The sequence below is a fragment of the Lactuca serriola genome, chromosome 7, assembly GCF_051521515.1.
Source record: "Lactuca serriola cultivar US96UC23 chromosome 7, Lser_US96UC23_V15, whole genome shotgun sequence".
NCBI lineage: Eukaryota > Viridiplantae > Streptophyta > Magnoliopsida > Asterales > Asteraceae > Lactuca > Lactuca serriola.
Genome location: NC_136414.1, coordinates 108569887 through 108572098, shown reverse-complemented (window position 1 = coordinate 108572098; position 2212 = coordinate 108569887). Strand labels below are relative to the sequence as shown.

The 2212-nt window shown below is 41.0% G+C and overlaps 1 pseudogene; it reads right to left on the bottom strand.

The window, feature by feature from the left end:
- Positions 1 to 501: 501 nt before the first annotated feature.
- Positions 502 to 1972, bottom strand: LOC145062092 (putative aspartic proteinase GIP2 pseudogene; annotated as a pseudogene).
- Between the last annotated feature and the right edge of the window lie 240 nt (positions 1973 to 2212).

Sequence of the window (2212 nt, the reverse complement as noted above, 5' to 3'; positions counted from 1 at the left end):
TTCTTGGCTGAATTTACTTAATAATCAAATGATTTTATTAGGCTAATTGGTTGTGCAATACTAAAATACTAAGAAAATGTTAAATTTGAAAGACTGAAAAATGATTGGGCTTCTTAGATATGGAACGGGCTTTTTAGATATGAAATAGGCCAGGCTTAAGCCTGCTCGTTCTTACCGGTGGGTTTCAGTATCTAAAGAATGGTATGGGCCTTTTAAACCCAGTGTGGGACCGACTTCGACAAAGACCAGGTTTTTTTTTTTTTTTTTGTCCGAGCCGATCCTAGTTTTGAAATTGGTTAAAACCATTTAAGGATTTAAAGAAATGGACCCAATGATCGACTATACATACACGAATTGTGGAGTTTGGACCCCTGTAAATCATGTGTGAACTAGCCATAGTCGTTGCTCTAACAAATCTTCAATTCCTTAATTTTGCGTCAATTCGAAGACTTAACAGATGAATGATGAAATTGATAGTAATCGATAAAGTTCCATAATAAGTAGAAGAACAAATGTTTAATTACTTGATAATAACCTAAACACTGAAAACCAATTATTTTTGAAACATACATGGCAAGGCCATTTATTAATAAATTATTTGACTTTCAAGCAGTTGATGTGAAGTTGAAATTAGCACAAGTTGTTGATCGACCAAGAAGCGAGGAACTGAATCCTAGCCTTGATGTCGAAAGATCAAACTGTAACAGATTGTCTTCAATTTGATGCCCTCCAATAACCACTGCAAATCTAGGTCGGAAATCCGTACGTGCTTCAACAAATCCAAGGCACAAAACATTCTTTTTCACCTCAACCATGGAGTTGGCACCAACTATCCTCCAATACACACTCTTGCTTTGCAAAACAAGGTCAATGGAAGGCACACCAGGACCCAGACGAGTGCTACTGATGTTGTTGGAGCTAAAACAAGCTCCGAAGGGTGCAACTGAAGGAACCCTTTGGACATTCTTGGGCATTGCTTTTACAAATGCAGCGACAACAGCACTGTAGATTGAAGTTTCCAAGACGGTGTAAGGATCGGCAGTACTAATAGTTGTCCCACCATAACCTTCAGCATCGATGGACAGCAAGGATTCGTTGATTGGCACACGTTTGTCATTGATCTTGATTGATGTAACTCCTATGAAGTATTTAGGAGAAGCGTCACCCAAAAACCCATTTTCAGTAACAGGGTTTATGATGAGAGGGGTGTAGGTAAGAGATGAGGAAGCATCAACATTTGGAAGCAACGTATATGGTCCATTCCCAAAGAACACAACCCCACTTGATCTGGTTGAGGAACTCAAACAGAGAGCAAATTTCGGATCGAATCTAAAATATGAAGATAACTGTGCAGGAAGTGAAGCTCCGGTTCTTCCAAGACCAGCCATGCCAGTAACCCCACTAGCAAGACCAGCTTCAATGAAGTTATTTCCACAGACGAAATAAAGACGAGGGTCGGTAACGACTTGCAAAACGTTCTTTCCGTCGGTTGACTGTATGGCGAATACATCTGCACCAAGCTGACCACTGGTGCCGGTATTAGCGACGGAGTTGGTAGGTCCATGCCCACAAGTGTTATTGTAGCAGTCGGGAGCTGGTGCAGAATAACATTCGGTTGTGCATGAAGTGGTGTTCAGAAGTTGGCATGCGGCGGAGCCACAAGGTGCCGGCCGGTAGGTGGAGGAGGTGTAGCCTCGCTCACAGTTGACCCACATGTAGTCGCCACCAAGATCGAGGGTCAATTTGACAGGTATCAGAGGTGTTCTTTGGGAAACTTGAGTGACATATTGAAGTGTTTTGGCATCTTTGGTTACCTTCAGAAGAAGTGCCTTCGGGCGTGATGAGGTTTGGGCTACTGATGAAGACACAATTAAAATCAAGAGAAAGCAAAGCAGAGTGAGTGAAAGTGAAGAAAAAGAAGAAGCCATTAATTGAAGGGATTGTTGGTGCGATGTGGATAATGGAGGACGGATAAGGTGGGTATTTATTGGGAAAAATGACGTCGCAATTCGTGTTTTATTACACGCAATCTCATCAACTTGATTTGTATTTTTATATTTTGGCGGCCAATGACTCAGATGTATTTGGTCAAGCCTTGCGGTCGCATATACGGAGTATATTAGATAGAACATATACCGAGTATATTAGATAGAAATGACCGACAACACGATCTTGTTAGATTAATTAAACAAATATATCTTTCACATGTATC